This window comes from Alligator sinensis, unplaced genomic scaffold (genome assembly GCF_000455745.1).
Source record: "Alligator sinensis unplaced genomic scaffold, ASM45574v1 scaffold1825_1, whole genome shotgun sequence".
In the NCBI taxonomy this organism is placed as follows: domain Eukaryota; kingdom Metazoa; phylum Chordata; order Crocodylia; family Alligatoridae; genus Alligator; species Alligator sinensis.
The window spans coordinates 180,699-200,098 of record NW_005843333.1 but is presented as its reverse complement, the minus strand read 5'-3'; the positions used below and the strand labels follow the sequence as shown (position 1 = coordinate 200,098).

At 45.8% G+C, this 19,400-nt stretch overlaps 1 protein-coding gene across 1 annotated transcript in view; it reads left to right on the top strand.

Moving 5' to 3' along the window:
- The first annotated feature begins 10,858 nt into the window (after positions 1-10,858).
- Positions 10,859-19,400, top strand: part of LOC102382285 (homeobox-containing protein 1-like) — a 54,625-nt gene continuing 46,083 nt past the window's right edge. Inside the window, exon 1 of the mRNA XM_006038377.3 lies at positions 10,859-10,966. The gene's annotated coding sequence lies outside the window, so the exon portion shown is untranslated. The remainder of the gene's footprint in view (positions 10,967-19,400) is intronic.

Here is a 19,400-nt window from a genome sequence, read left to right as displayed (position 1 = left end):
CAGGGTACCACTCAAGCCAGCCCCAGGCATCGCTTCTCTGTAAGGGTAAGCCACATAGTTGTGCTGTTTCCATCAGGGTACCACTCAAGCCAGCCCCAGGCATCACTTCTCTGTAAGGGCAAGCCACATAGTTGTGCTGTTTCCGGGGGGCAATTTCACCCTTTAAGAGAAGAAAAGCAACAGGAAGTAAACGACAGCAAGGCAGGCCCTCTTTCCAAAACAAGCTGGCATTTACTGTTGAACTTGAATATAGCATGCAAAGTCCTTAGCCAGAATTGCTGAGCAAACTGGAGATGGAGCCTGTATCAGCAGGAGGAACAGGACTAACTGGCCGTGTTCTTTTACGTGTCTCTTATAACCGAGCTATAGCAAAGCCAAAAGTCTCCTTTCCCCTCCCGCCTCCTTCTAGTTACTAAAAGTCAATGATCAGTCATGGGGACTTCCACCATGTTTGTCAGATTGCTGCTTCTTTAGATGAAAGACCTCATCTAGTTTTTAATGGCCTATTTCCTACCAAGCATCTGTGTTCTGTTACCCACCTCCCACTCCTGCCCAGTTCCAGGTGGAAGGTAACCTATTTAACCCTAGTACATAATGTAACTGTACATATCAGAAGGGAGGAAACTGAAGCTCACACATGAAAATGATCATGCAGAGATCACAAAAATACTATGAAATATTCCTATGCGCTCCATCACTAACTGCCAGGATGACACCTTTTTGGTACACGATGCTGTAGTTTGTTTGGCAACGGGATAGGATGAAGACTGTGTAATGGGTTTCATTTCTTCCTCCCTCGTCTTGCTTTCACTTTGCATAAGTAGAAGCCATGTAGAAGCTTTTACTTAATGGCTTCTAAATAGCGAGTGGCTTTCTAAATAGGCCATTTTGCAGTTGATCCTGTAATGGTTCAGCCGATGTTAAAAGTAGGAGCACAAGGAAGCATTTTACACCTGACCTGTTCTTTCATGCAGAGATGGGGCAAGGGCAGTGCTTTTAGTGATTCCCTCCCCCACAGCTGAACCTTGTCAACCTCAATAAACTGCTTTAATATTCCCTATTCTTGGTTGCAATTTCCAAAGAGCCTGATTAATTCCAAATGTAACCCTTTGCCCTGCATATGCCGGCGCATAGTAATTTCAAGCCAAAGCTAGGGATTTTTTTTGAGGGGGGATAAACCTTCAAACCTTCTTTAAAGAAACTCCAAAGGGTTGGGATTAAAGGAAGAACTAAAGGGCTGCTTCTTCTAAGTGGCTGATCTAGAAGGTAAAGCCAAGGGGAAAACTCCCACGAGGCAAGAGGAGTTGAGATGACCAGAGCAGTTGCATAGAAAATAACCCTAACGGGGTGGAAGTTAAAGCTTGTTGCAGTGATGCGGATGAAAGTGAGAGGAGCAGAATCATCCCGAGGCACAACTGAGGCACAGTCCTCATAGTCTGAGTCTGCTGCGTTGAGCAACGGAGGAGCAGCAGCAGCAGGTGTCGGCTCAACCTGCTGCCTGGTCAGCAAGGAAGCAGAGCACGCTTACAACGGGGAAGGCTCTGCATCCAGGGAAGCTGGTGGTGCAGAGGGAGGACCCCATGGCCCAGGAACTAAGTCTAGAGAGATTGCAGGCAACTGAAAGGTAAAGGGCTGGCGAGAGAAATGAGGTAAGAGGCAGCTGGAGGAGAACGGGAGTGAAGATTTCCGTCAGTCAAAAATTCGCCTCTTTGTCGAATGCAAATGTGATGTTGCTACATGACAGGTGAGATGGAAGGGACCATGTTACCTGACCTAGGCTAGAAAAATCTGTCTGATGTCCTCCCTTCTCACCATCACCCTCCTTTTTCAAACCACCAACAAAATCTGCTTCCTCTCTGAACAGACTCGTCTTCTCTCTGTTCCCTTCTCCTCCTGTGCCATTTTGGTGTTAGCTCCAGTGGCAGTGCCAGCGACTTGCCTATTGAGCTGCCCCACTGGGATTTAGGGAATATCCTATATCCAGACTGTGAATGCAATGCTCTGCTTTCATTACACATGGATCCCAGCACACAAGGAATTGAAAATAACCCTAGACAATGTGGGTCTGTCTGTGCCTCCTCCACAGACATCCTGAGCCCATTTGCTCCTGCTCTGCATGTTCTGCTTTCAGCAAAATATCATCTGGTCATTTTTGGAGCTTGCCCAGGGATGCTTTTGGGATCACCTGAGACTTGGGTCCTGAGAGCATCCCTGAGCATGCTCCAGAAGCAGCCAGGTGAGAGCCAGCAGCACACAAGTGGGCAGGACTTGTTTCTCAGTCGGGGTCCAGAGGAGGTGGTGATCTACCCAGAGGGACCAGTTGAAGGAAAGGAAAGAGGGTCTGGCCAAGCTGCTGTCTCTTCTAGAGCTGACTCAAGCTAACAGCTCTCCAAGACAATTTGTTCATATATTGTCTAGTACCCTGTAGGTTTTCAGCTCCACTTTCTGTTCAGATGTGAAACATCCTGCCAAGGAGCAAGAGTGAAAGCCACATCTCTTCAGTCTCTTTAAAACCCACCTGGGTGGGGAACTAGACGAAGCCTTGTGAAAAATGATCCAGCGCTAGTTGGGAGACGGCCTGAGCGCTGTTCTCGGTTTCTTGCCTCTCCCGCCTCTGAGCAAAGAGAAGAAAGAAGAAACGACGTTCACTTCTTGGGTGTCTCCAAATTAAGGGGTGTCATCTCCTATGAATCCTGCCTCAGATCACCTCAGGCTCTGAACTCTTTCCCTGCATAGCGTGCTGGTTGGTTAGGCCTTTTATTTAAGAAAAAAGAGATGACATTAGTCTCGACACTGCAGCTGCATTGACGTTGCCTCAAGATCCCAGGTCCGAACCACCAGTTCCCCTGTCTTTGCTAAATAGTTAATGCTGCATTTAGCTTGTGGAAGGGAGTGTAGTGAGGAATGATTTACTATCAGCTCCGTGCTGGCTTTCAAATCGTAGACCTTGGATTAGATCCCTGGCTGGTGTAAGTCAGCTGGGATGATGTAATGAGACTTGCAGCAGCTAAGGATGGAGCTCCTTATCTCCTACTTGCCATGACATTGGTCCCTTTTCAGATCTTCCCCCAACTTTGCATAGTGCCTTGGTGCAAAAGCCTTCTCCATAGCAACTTCTGTCTTCCTCCATTTCACTGACTCTCCATCCCAGTTCAGAGTTCATCAGAAAACCTTTCTCACTTGCCTAATCTTAATTCCATTGCTCCTCTTTACCTGTGCAAAGCAAGGTGGGTTCCAGTTCATGCAAAAGGAAAATAAAGCAGACCTTGCACAGAACAGGTTTTCTTACCGAGAGTCTGCCCCGGTACGCTGCCAAAGGGTATTTCCTGTCTTTTTTTTCCTGTGCTGCAGAGGTGGATAGTGGGAAGGAGAGAGAAAAATACCTAGAGCTTTAGTCGAAGGCTGAAGTTGGTTGAACACTCTTTAGGCCTTTCGACCTTGACAGTATTTCTCCCCCCCATTTAGTCTTTTTGAAATTACTAGAAACTTTTGAAGCGATTTAGATAACGAATCTGACATAGAAAATGAAACAAGGAAGGCACGCAGAGGAGAACAGATTTTGAGAAATGGTAAAGGAGGGCATGAAACGATGAGCGAAAAAGAAACGATTGATAAGAAGCGAAATCCTGCGGAACATTTACTAGCGCTAGGACTAAATACAGAAGCTGCTTTTTATAGAAACTTTCTTTAACGGTTTCTGTAATAAGATAAACAAGAAGCAGTTGGGTTGGTCGCTGTATAAATAATCTCCCACTGATAAGAAAAATGACAGTATAAACAGGAGCTAATAATAGTTCCTGCTGAATTTCCTATCTTGTTGTCTGAGGTTCCTTTAACATAGATGCAGCACACTCCTTTCAGGGGTAAGTTTTCAGCGCTAGGTGTGGTGGGTGCGATGCCAAGTTTCCATTAACAACAACAGGCAGTGGCACATCTTAATCTGCAGTGTCAGCACTGAAAATTTACCCCAGGACCCAGTGGTTAAGGTCAGTAGTGCAAAGCACGTTTTACGAAGGAAAACGCTACTGTGTTAAAGGAAGTTCCCAAGTGATTTAGGATTCACGCAAATGGTGTTCTGGGCGGGGGCTGAGGGGTTTGCAAGGTTCATCTACGTTATATGCAAGGGGAAGAGATGGTTGTGCAAGTGGTTGAGCACCTCGCTATCCATTAATGTGTTTAGCCATACAGCGTCCCTGTGAGGTGGGGAAACAGTGCTGCCCCCATGTTATGGATAGGAGAATAGGGTGGTGGAGGCACAGAATGAGTCTCGGTGGAAGTTTGTAGACAGGGCTGAGACTTGAGCTCACATTTCTAAAGCTCTAGGCTAGTGGCCTAACCACTGGAGCATCCTTTCTCTAAAGCGGGCGGGGGGGATCAACCTCTTGGCTGTGTTGCCTAGATGAGTGGGGTGCGTCCAGTCCATGGGCTGCATTGAGCCCTATGTGCCAAGATTTGGTCCTGGGTGTTAGCACCGCTCCCTCCTTTCCCTGAGTGCCAGAATTGGTCCCCAGAGACTTAGCACCATCCTCTTCCCCCCTGCATGCCGGGATTGGGCCCTGAGGGCCCAGCACCATCCCCTTCCACCAATACACTCTGGAATTGGTCCCTGGGGGCCCAGCACCGCCCTCTCCTTCCAGGATTGGTTCCTGGAGGCCTGCCTGCTCTGGAGGCAGTGGCAGGGGCCCCGGGGCAGAGTTGGTCCCGGGCGCCCTGCCTGCTCTGGAGGCAGTGGCAGGCCTCCTGGCCCAGTGTACCAGGATTGTGTCCCCAGAGGCCTGGCACTGCCCCCTCCCAGCCTCCCACACTGGGATTGGGTCCTGGGCCCGGTACCACTCCCTCCCAGTCTCCCATGTGCCCGATGCCACCCCTGCCCAGCCCTCTGCAGTGGGATCAGATGCCCAATCTGGGGTCTGGGGCTCCCCACGGGTCTGGAAATTTGGCAGTGGGGGAGTGGTGCCGTCGCTGTCCTACCACCAGATTCCCAAACTCATGGGGAGCCCTACCAGCTGGATCTGGCCTGCGGGCCAGAGTATGAGCACCCTTCCTATAAAGACACCGGTTCACATGTTTCAAATGCGTTCGCGTAACAAACTGAGCTTTACCAAACATAAGTTTGTCAACCTTTCATTCAGCTTGTATGGTCCCTCTCCCACCCTTGCTTCGCTTTGGCTCCTGAGGTCTCTGGGACATATCTCTCTCTTACAATGTCCATGTACAGCACCTAGCACAACAGTGGGGATGCTCCTAGCACGATTGTAAAGCCAGTATTAATGATCTCAAACTCAACAGCACTGAATAGTTCACAGGCAAAGCCAAGTCTGGATCCAGTGAATCTTGAGTAGCTCCTTTGCCTGCTGTGAATAAAAGTCCATGAGATATTAGTGAGCCGAAATGGAGAAAAACAAGCCTTTAAAAACATTTAGCTCTCCCTTTTTCTATTGGTGGTGACACAGGTGAGGACTCTTTTTGAAGGGGGGGATGATTTTGATCTTTGCAGTTTACCCATCAACAAACCGTGCTAATGTCCTAAATTGATAGATGTTCTTTGGGAGTGCATGTTATATGAATGTGAGATTTGTTTACAAACTGAAGAATTAAGGCATAATCGGGTCCTTCACTTCCAAATCCCACACCTTTCAGGTGCCTCTCAAATCTCTCTGGAAAGAAACACTAAACGGTATGCAAATGATGGACATGTGTACCTGTGCGGAAGGAAGGGGAAGACCCTTTATGAGGGTCTTCTGTGAGACGCAGAATTATGAAGAAGTATACACTGAAGATACAGAGGCAGGGACCTTTTACTTGCCTCTTCTGTTGATGGGTTTTGCACCCTGTTCAGTGCAGGGAAGGGGAAAAGACTTCCCCAAATAATCTCCTGGATATGGAATAGGCCCAAAAAACCATGCACCCTGGTGTAGGCTTCTCTGGTTCAGCTTGCTGCTCTGGAAACTGCCAGTGTGTGATGTGGGAGGGCAAAAAAGCAAGGCGGGGGGGGTAAAGTGGGAGCATTTAACAGGGTAGGATAAGTGCTGAAGTTGGAGCTGAAATCTGATAGGCCCAGACTCTTTTGGGAAATGCAACCCTCTTTGTTATTTTCTGCGGCAAAACTAACTGCACTTACCATGATGCGCTCCTGACCTATTAACCCAGAGACGGAAGGGCAAAGGCCTTTCTGGGGGGTCTGTGGGTCAGTCTGAGAGTGGATTCCTTCAGGCAGCTGGACGTTAGATACTCCAGATAATTTGCTTCACAAATGTGCTTTTGGCAGCAGTATGATTTCTTTTTTTTCCTGCCAGTGCAATTTCCTGAAATAGCAGGATTATAAACTATACAACTGGATGGTACAGGCACTAGACTGCACGGATTCCTTTCCCAGTGCCCTTGTGAGTCATTTATATAAAACACACATTTTTTAGGCGGCGGAAACTGCATCACAGTATTTTGTTTGCAATGACATTCAAATAAAGAAAGAAAGGATGGATTTATGGTTAAAGCAGTGGCCTGAGACTCAGAAAATTAAAACTCACTTCTCTGCCACTGACTGTGCATGACCTTGGACATACTTTCTCTGCCTCCATTTGCCACCTGTAAACTGGATCTAAGATTACTTATTCATTTTGGCCATAAGCTTGTAGAGGCAAGATCTGCCTCTTGCTTTTTGTGAGAACAGGTTTGGGGCTCTCTTGGTTCCTCGTCAATATAAATAATAAGAACTATCCATATTACTTCACAGAGGTAAAAATCCCAAATCACTTTTAGTTAGAGTTTCCTAAAATGCAAAACGTTATGTAATTTGCATTACCATCCAAAGCGTGCCAACCCTGTCTTGATACAAGAGACAATCGTCGGTGCCCCAGACCAATATCCAGCCTACAAGCCGAAGGTAGTTGCAAAACTGGGGAGGGAAATGATTACAAGTTTGAACGTGACGTGGTAAAGAAGAGGGAACCAGGGTTGTCTTCAGAACAGTCGCCAGGATTACAACCTGAGCAGCTGCAACCTGAATCACTGGTGGAGGGAAAGGGAGTTAGCAGATACGTGTGTTTGGAGAAGCCACTGAGGTTCGAGGCTTGAATAAAAGTTGTAACTGTGTGAACAGAGAGAAAAGGAGCTGATCCTGATCACGGGTATTTATCTGCCTTTGTTGCTTTGGTGCAGAAGTGGGTGTCCAGAGCGCAGCCCGCCACTTTCTGCATTGCACGGATAGAGCATTTTAGGGTGGGACCTGCAAATGCACTCATGGACCTTGCAGTGACCCAAGCTGTCCTTCACAGTGTTCCCTACAAAGCTTCATTTCCCAGAAGGGGAGATGGTGGCTAAATAGGGACTTGCCAGCAGTCACAAAGGGTCAGCAATGGAATTGGGACCTGAGCTACAATCTCCTGGCTCCTGTTGGATAGACCAGAGGCCCTGTTCCCTGACACTGCCTTGCTAAGGCTTCAGCAAAACCTTGGCTCAGGAAGGCCTCAGCTTCTAGCGAGTCTCCGTCCCCATTCATACCCTCCTCTGTAGTTTAACAAGACCTCAATTTCTAACCAAGTCCCCCTCTTCCCTTTCTTCTCCTGCCTTCTTTCTTCCTGGAGGGTGATAAGTATAAGTATTAGATAGTACCAGGCTGCCAAAAGTACAAGCAGGGAGTTTCAAGGCCCTTGCAGATCGGATGCATAAGATAAGTCAAATGACACATCTTCCAAGTTTTAACCGTGAGAACGGCTAATTGGTATACATACCAGCATAATGAAATAGGATATTCTTGCATGATTATCCATGTAGTAACTGGTGATTTATTTTCTTTTAGAAATTAGAACCTGATTAGTTCTCATAGTTATCTAATGTATTACCAAGGTATAAAAGATGTAACTCTTCTATCAGTCTTTGGAGATGCAACCATGTGCACTTCTCCTTTTCCAGCTGGTCTGTGATTCAAGCTGACAGTGATTCCAGGCTCTTTAGGTATATTCGCTGGGTTGTTTCATTAAGCATAACAGTACTGTGGGCAGCAAACTAGGGACAAAGTTGAACCATGTGGGGCTGGGACACACAGCAGCTCCCTTCTCATGCCACTCGTTGAGGCTGGCATGGTTACCTGCAGGCAACACTGGTATATTAAGTGGCTCTGAGCTGTACCATTTTCTACAAAACAAGTGTATCAGTGGGCAAGGACAGCCTCTCGGGCAGTGCTTGGATGCCCTGATCCATCTCAAAATGCGTTGTGTGTCCAGAGCTGTAAAGTCTAATAATACCCTACATCTATACATGACTGTGTTTCAGAGCATAGTACAAACATTCATTTGATCACATCATTAAAAGCAGATCATAGTGCCTATGAATAGGTAATAAATGAATGTAAACTTTAGCAGTCATCAAAAACCCATCATCCAGCTGAGAAAACACAGCTGAGGAAAGCCAAATGCTTTAAGCCTTGTGCTCAAAAGTGGCCCCAGTGTGGACTGTGGTGCAGCACCAGAGAAAGCAAGTATCAGGACAGGCTCCCTTCAGTGAGGACGCGCTCCTAGCCCGCACGCCTTCAATGCTGGCAATAGCTAACGATGGCCTGAGCTGCACCAGGGAGTTCTGCCACTATCATTTGACTTCTGTGGGTATAGGTTTGCCTGCATCCTGCGCAAAAGTTAGATGTAACATAAAACCCAAGATGTGTTCCAGCTGAGTAATACTCCCCACCCCAAGTGACGTGACCCCACACAATTTTACCCGCAGGGATAAGCAGCTACGATTGCCCCAACTGTTTCCAACAGTAGATGGGGCAGAGACCGTCTTTGAAAGGGGTTGTTTGGGAATACAAAATACACGATGGACGGACGGAAAATCACGTTGTGCTGTGTCTCAGAGTCATAGACTCCTAGAAAACGAGGGCTGGAAGGGACCTCAGGAGGTCACATCTAGTCCAACCCCCTGCTCAAAGCAGGACCCGCCCCAACTGCATCATCCCAGACAAGACTTTGCTGGGCCTTAAAAACCTCCAAGGATGGAGAGTCCACCACCTCTCTAGGTAACCTGTTCCAGTGCTTCACCACCCTCCTAGTGAGAAGGTTTTTCCTAATATCCAACCTAAACCTCCCTTGCTGCAACTTGAGCCCATTGCTCCTTCTATCATCTGCCGCCACTGAGAACAGTCCAGCTTCATCCTCTTGTAGAGGGAATTTGGTCAAAGACCCCCGAGTTCCTGCATATATTTAAAAAGGAGCTCCTTTTCTTCAGGAAAACAAAACTTCCAGGATTCTGTATATAACATAGGTTAGGGCAGCACATAACCCTTTGATGTTGAAAACCAGGTTGCAGTAAATCCATCTGAATTGGACTCCTGAGATGGCAAAGTTGAGTCACTAGCCTCTGTGCTCAACTCAAAAAGGCCTAGTAGAAAGCCCTTAATAGACGAGGTAAAACTACAGGGGGTTGTTTCTGTCTTAAATATGATTGCAAGACCTTATAAAACCTTTACACATCTCGAGAGGGGGAGAGGTAGGTCTGATTTCCTCGTGAAAACCAGCCCTCCTGTTGTGTATTATGGCTAAACAGGTGTTGGCACAGGTGGTGTTCGGCAATATACTGTTACTTGGAGCACCTCCTAGAGCTTTAATTCTCAGAGGATATTGTTAACTTTTTCCAATAGCTGAATGACCTTGTCAGGAATGGCCACGGGCTCTGAGAAGTTCCTCTGTTACCCTTTTGCTTTGGCTACCTGAACTTTGAATTTTATACAGCACTTCTACACGGTGCAAAACAGTGCCATGCAGGGATACCGGGGCCGGCTCTGCACAAACTAGCCCTGGAGCTGGGAACAGTACAGGTGCATTAGCATGGCACTTACAGCAGAGGGAATTAGCTAAGGGCACTAGTATGTTAATGCCGCTATACTTCCAGTGCCAGAGCCAGCTGTTAATAATTGCCCAGTGCTGCCTGGCCCTGAGCAGTATCTGGTACGGAAGCAGGTGTGCTCATAGCTACCACGAGGCCTTTTGCACAATATTGCTTTATATTGTAGACATATGTATGCATCTTGGAATAGCTTTGGTAAGTATGTGTTTCTCACAGTGAGGTTCAGGCCTGTTTTTTTACCTCTGAAGTTGATGAGTTTTGGTTCCCATCCATCTCATTAATTTTTCCCTTCCATGTGATAGATGGAAAGCCAATGTTGACCCTACATTCTGCTTCACTCCCTAAAAGCATACATTCCACTTCTGGAAAATGGCCTCTTGGTAACTTTCTTATAAGCCAGGTATAAAATTATCTTCGAGAGCTGAATCTTTTCACCTCTAGGTCACATTTTTAATCCAGTTTCAGGACTGTTTACTCACAAACAGTTGCATTTTTGGTTTGGTTTTCTTTCTAGCCTGTGTGAGGTGAACTGGTAGGTGAAGCATTCCCTTCCATTTTGGACAGCTGTCTGTATCGCAGTCCTACTAGCTGCTGTTTTTCTTGATTTTAGGACACAGAGTAAACATTTAGCAATAAAATCATTTAAATAAAATTCTTCCCCTGTCAATCGCAAAATGCCTTACAATGGTAGGTATCATTAGTCCCGTTTTACAGATGGACATACTGAGGCAGAGTGCTTGTGATGTATTTATAGAGTAGTTGCAATTTATTTAGTAGTTTGGCGGCCAGTGTGAGCCAGTGGTAGAGCTGGGAGAAGAAGCCAGGGCTCCTTGTGCCCAATTTGATATCTACCCCGCTGGCAAGTCAATCACAGTTGTAGAAAGTAAAAAGTACATATACATAGTGCTGGCTTTCAGCTTCTGAGCCTTGTCAGACAGCACCTTTCACCCACTCTGGATTTTCTTTAAAATGTAAATCGAAAAAGAGTTCCCTCTCTCTTTCTCTTTGTTTCCTGCAGGTATCAGCCAGAGCCGGATCTCCCATTGGCTGTTGCAGCAGGGATCAGACCTGAGTGAACAAAAGAAAAGGGCATTTTACAGATGGTACCAGCTTGAGAAGACAAACCCCGGTAAACAAAAATAGGCTAAGAGCTAAGATACTCCTGCTGTCACTTCTGAACCGAGCTCTGTGTCATGGTTGTGACCATCTCTGATTGTTTGCTTCATGTTGGTGTGTTGACCTGTCTTCCAAAAGGTGGCATCCCCGGGCTGAATAACTGCAGAGGGCATAGGGCAAAGGTTCCTGCAAAGAGAACTGCATGTAAGCTTAAATGCTTGGTTGTAGCAAGTGATCCAAGACGTGTCCACCTTGGATGGCCTTGCCATCTCACCAGTCTTGGCCAGTTTCTGCCATGCTGTGAATGGGGACATACGTAGCCTCTTCAGGACGTCTGATCACCTGATTTTAAATTTGTGCCCTGCCTCTAAGTAGAAATGATTTTTTCCCTGATGGATGAGGGGAGGAGGACTTTAAATATGCATTGAATGTAGCTGCACAACACAAATTTACCGTATGAATTTTAAGCGCCCAGCGCAGAACTCACTGAAGTCAGTGGGAAGACTCTTTTAAGGCCCTGATCCAAAACCTTGTTAAGCTTAGGTGGGTCTTTCAATCGATCTCCGAGGTTTTGGGATTGGGCCCCAAGCCTGTCAGAAGCAGTGTCAGCTATTTAGAGTCATTTCACAAAAGATGCTTCTCCCCTTCAAAATGCAGCTTGGCTATAAAAGGAGAATAAAGCCCCCTGCTGTCTCTGACTGTCTGTACAAAATCTTACAAATAACAGATGGAAAAATTATCTGTGAAATTATCTATTCCCCTTTCAGGGCTTTCTCCCAGAGTTCCTTGCTTGACGCAGGTCTTCAGCACGACCTTTGAGAGAAAATCTCCGTTGGTATTACTATCATCTTCCCGATATTCAGCCTCATGGTTTCTTTGTTTAAGCTGCTATCTATACACTCTCTCTTGTGAACTTCGCTCCACCAGGCTGAGTTCTGTTAAGTAAAAAACTCAATTAAAAACAGATTCTTAAGACCTCCGCTCTGTAAGTAAACAGTACATAATAAGACTCCATATGTCAATTGGTCCGGGAATACATTAGTTTAAGGTCAGCTAGGTTCAAACACAAGAGTTGTGAGTTTTGTCCTTTCCCTCAAGCATCTGGAAACACTGGCCAGAAGAATAGGAGCGTTAGTGGGAGGCAGGCACTGACAGGTTGCTAGGATCTGCAAAAAACTCTCATTTTGCAAGGACCAACGATGCAGTGACAGCATCTAAGCATCTGCAAGGTTATTGGTAACAAACTGGCAGCTTCTTTGCGATCCTCAGGTTCCCATGGGATAATTCCCAGAAATTCCCCTTCAAGGAGAAGACAAAACCAGTGGGAGCAATTGGCTGAAGCTTTTGGAAGGAGCAAAGAAATGGGACCCAACCTCCCCTGAGGATCAAAAACCGTTGCTCAGATTTATTTCCTATAACCTTGTTGATCCTTCTGGACATCATCACCTAGAGTCATTTGTGAACAGCATTCAGCGCGAGGCTAAGAGATGTCCTTCTGGCGCAGGACTGGCCTGTGATTCTGTGCATGTCCTACTCTTCAAAACCAATCTCTGAGAGGGAGAGCGATGAGAACACGATAACGGGAACTGAAATGAATTGACATGAAACTCGGAAATTCTACTTCAACGTCTCACTGACAGAGGGCTTATTCATTTTTTATATGTACATGGGAGAGATTTTCGTGAGCTACAGCTAGCTGGGTTTCCCCCCCACTTATAAGGGATCATATACAGCCTTTTCAAACACTAGAAAGGCAAAATGAGCCGAGAGACTGTCCTGATGCATTTAAATTCTCTTTAGGACCCAAAGAACACTCAGTTTATTTAAAACGACTTGGAAGAGGACCTTTCGGTTTTCCCCTAGCTGTTCTGTATGAGGGACATTTTATAGGCTAATTCATTGCTTTTAATTGTTGCCATACAGATGATTATATTGCAGTCCAGACTGGCTGGCGAATGGATAATGAGCGTGCAATTGAGCTCACACTGCATGTATGAAGATGCTGGAGAAGAAATAGTCTCTGTTGCAAGGAGCCTACAGTTTAAATCAATGTAAAAGAGCTGTGTTGGATCCTAGGCAGACAAGGTTCTTTGGGTAAATCTGATATCTTTTATTAGACCAACTCATATAGTTGGAAAAATTCTTCTTAGCAAACTTTCAGGTAGAAATACTCTTTGTCAGTCTGAAGGGTATTTAAACCTAAAAGCTTGCTAAGAAGAATTTTTCCAACTATTTGAGTTGGTCTAATAAAAGATACCAGATTTACCCAAAGGACCTTGTCTGCCTAGGTCTTTAGATCAACACGGCTACAACCTTCACCCCTGCATTTTGAATCTTAAAACTCCTGGTTTGGTAGGGCCTTGTGAATAGTTTGGTGTGGCTTATGTTGCCCTGACAAAGTGTCATAAAATGCTAGAAATGAGGAATCTTGAAGAACTGTCACAGAAATTCATAATTAATTAACATTACACCTCTTTAAAGTCGTTTTAGAGGCTCTAACTCTGACTGGGTTTCCTTGTCTTTGTCGCTGAACAGGCAAGCAGTAAAATACTCTGAAAGTGTCATTATAAAATGACCAGCATGTGCCTTTTCTCTTTTCTAGCATTATACAGGTGGCTTTGATTTTTCCTGTTTTTGTACTTCCTGGGCGCATCTACGTGAGACGCTTACGGCGCATTACCCTAATAACACTGCGCAGTAGCGTGGTGGTTAAAACCCATGCTCATAGCCTACTGCACAGTGTTATTAGGCTAATGCACAATAAGTGTTACAAAATAACCGTGCACCAGCGCTCCTGTGCAGTAACTCTAGGTACTGCGGATTTAGTTAGTACTTTATTAAGCAAGTACTAAATTAAACGCACAGCATCTAAGGCGCATTAATGAATGTGTAGATGTGCCCCCTGTCTCCTACCAGTGTGGTGTTGTTGGGAATGACAGGAGCACCCCCTTTCTTTCTGTGATCTGTTCAGCCCCAGGTGGCCGAGGGGGAGCGTTCTCCTCAGCTGCAGGATCCCGCTGGTTAGCTGGAGTCCTTCGGTGACAGTGAGGCCTGGGACTTATTTTCCTTCTCTTCAGTTTAATTTGTATTTTGGTAAAAGGTGTCTTGAGACCCAGCCTTTGCAGAATATCTGTAGCTGAATTCAGTTGGGTAACATTAAAACAATCACTCCCCTCCCATAGAACAGGAGCAGATTTAAAAGGCCAGGACTGCAGATATAAAGAAAATAAATAATAATAGCCTTAAGGAGAAGGATGATTTCATGCTGAAGAGACTGGGATGCAGCTCAGGAGATCTGGGCTCAGGTCCTGTGTCTGTCCTTAAGGTTAGCCTGAGGCATGCAGGGGAATGGACTTAGAGTGTCAGCTGTTGCACGGTAATTGTCTGGGTACGTGCTGTTACCTGGCGGTAAATGCAAGGCCGCTTACCCCACTTTCACTGAATGGTTAATTACCTCGTGTTTAGCAGTTACCGGGTGCATCTACACGAGATGCTACGTCGCCATAGCGACGAGCTACAGCAACGTAGCTCATCACGACAGTGATGTAGCATCAGTGGGCACGAACTGTGATGCCAGTGCTACTGCGCAGTAGCTCATTGCTACTGCACAATAGGGTCAGAAATGATCCATGCCCCACTGGGACTGTGTAGTAACGGCGCTTACTGCGCAGTCATTTAGTACTTGCTAAAGCAGGTACTAAATGGCTGCACAGTAACAACTGCGCACGTCTACACGTGCCCACTGTGAGGTAGCTGATGCGTTGCATGGGCGTGCCTTAGCTAACCTCACACTAACTTGCTTGTGTGCCCATGCCCTAACCTCCTGTATGACCATGACTCCTCTTTACCTTACTTCTACATCTTTGAAGAAGGGATGAGGATACTTCTTTTGTGTGAATCATCCAGGGGGGGATCCAGGGGAGGTGGGGTTGTGCAGTGGGGTAATTGCACCATCCCTTTGATTCCCGCTTCGCCCAAAGTTTAAAACCAACTCCCTGAGAGGCGCAGCAGCATTTCTCTTCAGGCAGTGCTAAGAGAGAGTCAATTGACTTTATGTCTCATTTTCATCTCCCTGATTCCTGCCAATCTCTCCACTGCATAGGTGTTAATGACTGTCTATCTTTTTTAATGGTCTTGATGTTCCCCTATTCAAACTATTCTTTGTTTTGCAGTTTTGCTGGCTTTTAGCCATTCCTGGTAATGTCTGTCCTCTGTTTCACAGCCTTGTAGAGTGTTTTTAGTTCCAGCTGAAAAGCTTAACTCAAGTGTGGTAATATTAACTGACAGTGAAGTGTTGGAAGGGCAGTGTCAAGACACTAAAGAAGCTAGATTTTGCTTTGTGAATCTGAATAAGAGATGTACATATAACTGTAATGATTACAGGACTCATGACATAATATCTTTTGACCACTTTGACTTTTTTTGCCTACTTTGTTGTGCTTTTTTCAAACCTTATATGTAATTCAGTAAATTAGTGGATGTTTAAATAGTTATGTTTATTTTTGCTTTGATCTTAAACTGAATGACATAGAGGTAGCCCCAAGCCTAGTAGTAAACCTTCTAGTTTCTGTTTAAATTCAGAAAACTTTGGGTTGTGTTATATACAATGTGCCATACCATCTTCACCCCCCTTTTCAAAATCCTAGATCCACCCATGGAGTCATCCACCTGCACTGTAAGCTCCTCAGCACAATGGCTGTGTACAAAACCCAGCAGAGTAAGACCTCTGGGTATACTGTAACATCAATACTAATATAAGAGACAGACCCTAATTAAACCCAATGACCAGAGAGACCCTTGGTTACTCTTCTTTCAAATATATGGCAGTGCCACATGGTAAAGCAGCTTCATGCCATCCTGCATCTACTAATCTCTTTTGGGGCCTTTGAATAGACTGTTTTGAGGAGTTGCTACTACTAGGCATGGAGAGAGAGATCCAGTCCTCCACAGCTTTTGTTGGTTCACAGCTCTGTCTGGGCTCGGGTGTTCATCTCTTTCCCCCAGGACTCAGCTCTACATCTTTTTTTTATTGTGGCTTGAGTTGTAAAGGTTTTTTCACGCAACTTCAAACTGCAAGCTAGATCATAGTGCAAGAAAAGCCTGTCTCGTTTATTGGGGGGAAAGGCTGTATTGTTTCTTCTCTGTATAATAACCTTGCTCCTAACTTAAGAATCGACATATTCTTAGTGGACGATGCCCTGCAATTGATGGTAATGCCGTAGGCTTCTAATATTCTAGCACTTGCATTTTTCTTTCTGGAAACATTTGCAAATGGGTATGAAGGACATACTTTGTTGAAAGAAATAATCAATGAGAAATATGAAGATCAGCTGACATTGAAAGCTCTTCCATTTAATCATATTAGCAGTGATAATTTTCATTTAGATTGGGTGTTTTTGGGCAAGGACCTCATCTGTGTTTTCTGAGCACCTGTTTGGCATTTTATAAGTTCTGGAATCCAATTTCAGCAGTACTGCATTAGTAGGGACTTGCATGGGTCTGACATCTTTTAATGGCCCTATTTATTAATACAAAATATTATTAATTAAACTTGGCTTGGTGAGTTTGGTTGGCAGCAGGTTGCAGGGCAATGCAAGATGTTCATGACCAAGTAACCTTGGCATCTTCTTTCTTTCTGGGACACTGCAGACCAAGGCAGCCAGTAGAAAGGACATGTTATGACTATAGCGTGGGGTACTGATTGCCTGTACTAAAGATTTGTATCTTTTTTTTTGCCAATCAATTAATAGGAAGGCAGTAATGGTCACCTTGGACAAGGCCGTTTGCTTTGCCTTCACAAGCAAAAGGGATGTGTTGCAAGGCAGAGGGAGGTAGTTGCTGTCGTGTTTTAGCCTCTCCCATTTTTATTGCTATAGGAGCCCTCGTCAGCTGTATAAGAAAGTCTTATGAAAGAGGAAAGGGCTGGATGTCCCAGGAGAATGGTGTTAGATAGTTTGCTCATTAGCTGTGCCCATTGCTTTAAAGCAGGCGTGGGCAAAATGCGGCCGGGGGCCGGATATGGCCCACCAGGCCATTCTATCCGGCCCACGGGGTCCCTAAAAATTTTTAGAAAATTCATATTTATCTGCCCTTGGCTGCCTGTCATGCGGCCCTCAATGGCTTACCAAAACTCAGTAAGCGGCCCTCTGCTCAAAATAATTGCCCGCCCCTGGTTCAAAGAAACCAAGTTGCTTCACTGACGATCCTTCATCTAGCGAGGTGCTTTTCACTGTCATCACTAACGTTTCAGATCCACCCCAGCCCAGTGGCCAGAAGTTGTTGCTTTGTGGTCACAGATCGGTGACTGGTGGTGTGCAAGTTTGCATCCAGTCAGACATGACACTGGTGCTGTCTCTTGATAGTAGCACCTGTGATGCTCTGAGCACTCTTCATGTACTCTGTCAGGGTTGATCCCTGCCAAAGCAGTTGGAGCGCTAAGGACAGACCGGCAGGAAGACAGAGGTTACCTTGCTGACGATTTTCATTCCAGAATCTGGGTATTGAAAAGGCTACGGCGAGAACATGTCCCTAATCTCACGAGTGGTCATTGCAAGGCAAGCTGAGTCTCATCTAGAAGTGTAATTGCATTTTATGATCAAGGTCACACTTCCGTAATAACACAGGATTGGACTAGATCTAGGGTGGCCAGCCCACAACACAGGTGCCACCAGTGGCACAGGCACGCAGCAGAGTGAGGAGGGGATAAGCAACACAGTGGCAGATAGGGCAGGGAGCAGACAGCAGAGCAGCAGCTTGGGCAGGGTGAAGAAAGCAGAGCAGGAAAGTGGAGGAACTGGGAGAGCAGAGGAAGGGGATTGGAGTGGCACTTGGGAAGGGTGTCGGGGTTACCTTTTGGGCACACCTGCCAGAAAGGTTTGCCCCCACTGGACTAGATGACCCTTGAGGTCCCTTCCAACCCTGTGGTTCTCTAAAGCCGTGGCAGCAGGAGATGCTGGTTCCACTTTCAGTCTGAAAAGGGCGCCTCCACACTTTTGGCCTCCCAGATCATTTATTCCCTTTCATGCTCAAGCTGTCCTGCATTTTGAAGCATGTGCTAAGGGATAAGTCTTAGGGCTTTTACTTAATTGCTGCTTAACTTTGTGGTTATGCTCAGCCTGAAAACCTGCATGTCTTTCAGTCCAAGTCCAGCTCTTTCTCTGTCTTTTGAATATGTCCATTGCTGTACTTGTAAACCAGATCTGCAGGGTACTTGGTATAAGGAGAATCTCCCCTGTGATACAGGTGAGACGGCATAAAATTGCCTCTCAGATTGTGAAGCAGAGCTGGCTAAGCAGAAGGTCAGGGCGATGTCTTGGGACAGCAGAAGAAAAGAACAAGAGACCAAAGAACTTGCTTTGTCCAAGGAGAGAAAAACAAACTAGGATTCCCCAACCAGTGGCCATGTACTTAAACCGATCAGCAGTACTTAACCCGATCAGCTTTGCAGCTATCACGGGCTGAGATCTGATTTTTCTGAGGTGCCTACAGGAGGGCAGTGTCTTGTATTCAGCCACAGTTTTGCATCTGCTGATGGCGTGATGCTGTTCATATTGACGCTACCCCATGCAAAGGAGAGGTAGGTAAATCAGACCAACCAGGCTGCTGGCACCAAGAAAGCATTTATATAGAAATGTATTAACGCCTGACTGCGTAGGAACAGATTTATACTCCCAAGTATAGATTTTTTTTCTCCTTACCTAAGAAACATTTTGGACAAACCAGTATAATTACTCCATATCTGTAAGCTCGGTGCTAAGCATCCCTGTGATTCTTTCTTATCCTTTTCACCTGGATTTGCAAGTGTTTTCTGAGACACCAGTGCTAACAAGCTGCCTTCTCATGGCCAGGCAGAGAGAGCCTCTCTTTACACAGGTCTGGGCTGCGTGAGAGACTTAGGACAGTGTATTTCTCTGCTCCTGCTACACATTTTCATGCATGCCTGGAAGGCCAGTCTATCTGATGCTGGTCAAAAACATTACGCTGCCCAAAACCTTTTTACACATATATCAAAAAGGAAGCTGCCTTGAGATGACCACATGAAAAATTGATAGCCTGACCTGTAACGAGGCAGATATTTTGTATGGCAGTAAAGCTACAGTGTAGAGTAAGCTGGAAGGTAAGACTCGCTGCTGAAGATAACAATGAGGTATTAGGGTGTGAGGGCTTTTCCGCCAAAGGTGTTACATGTGCAGGGATAGGAATATGAACGGAAAGATTCAAGACACAGTTTGAATGCTGGGATTGTCCCGTCCTTCCCCCGATGTTCAGCCTCTTGCTAAGCCTCACGGCATGCTTCTGGAGGCCGACACAGTCACGGGCTGGAACTACGAGTGCCTCAATCTTTAGGATTGGAAAATGTCCAGCAGAGAACAACAAAAATGATTAGAGACTGGGAAACATGACTTATGAGGAAAGGCCGAAAGAACGAGGACTGTTTAGTCTGGAGA